This window comes from Juglans microcarpa x Juglans regia, chromosome 1D (assembly GCF_004785595.1).
Source record: "Juglans microcarpa x Juglans regia isolate MS1-56 chromosome 1D, Jm3101_v1.0, whole genome shotgun sequence".
NCBI classification, from domain to species: domain Eukaryota; kingdom Viridiplantae; phylum Streptophyta; class Magnoliopsida; order Fagales; family Juglandaceae; genus Juglans; species Juglans microcarpa x Juglans regia.
Genome location: NC_054594.1, coordinates 37,676,861 through 37,677,511, shown reverse-complemented (window position 1 = coordinate 37,677,511; position 651 = coordinate 37,676,861).

Here is a 651-nt window from a genome sequence, read left to right as displayed (position 1 = left end):
AAATCTCTTGTTCTTTACAAAACTAAATAAATAAAAAGGTAAAATTGACAAATCATATATTAGCGTGTGATGTAAGGGATGATAAGTAGAATTTTTATTGGGATCATATATTTCAAATCATCATCGATGACACCATCAAGCAAACTTGTCCAAAAGGTTATCGATGGCCCCATTAAACAAGTTTATCTATAGTTACGTACTTATAAGGATCAGCCTAAGAAAATTTTATAAGATTTGGTCTATGTTTTGAACAGTTCAATATATAAATATAATTGGACGAGACATTGGGCACAAGTTCAAAGGATTGTTTTAAAATTTTGGAAGGTCAATAATACTAAAAAAAAATATGAGGGAAAGGTATATATGTTTTAAAAAAGAGAATTGCTATTTCAAAATTTTTACATATCACACCATCAAGGAGTTGGTTCAATTGGTAAAGATTTTGGGCTTAGGGGTATGCTCCTCTAGATCTAAGGTTCAAATCTCCTTAAATGTAAACAATTTCTAGAAACTTTAAAAAACACCATGCTGAAGACTTGTGCATGCAGAATTAGTGAAGAGACTTTGTCTATGAACGCCCAATGTTAATAAAAATAAAGGTTAAATTTTTAAAATAAATAATCATCCACATTGCTGATTACTACTTTTTGG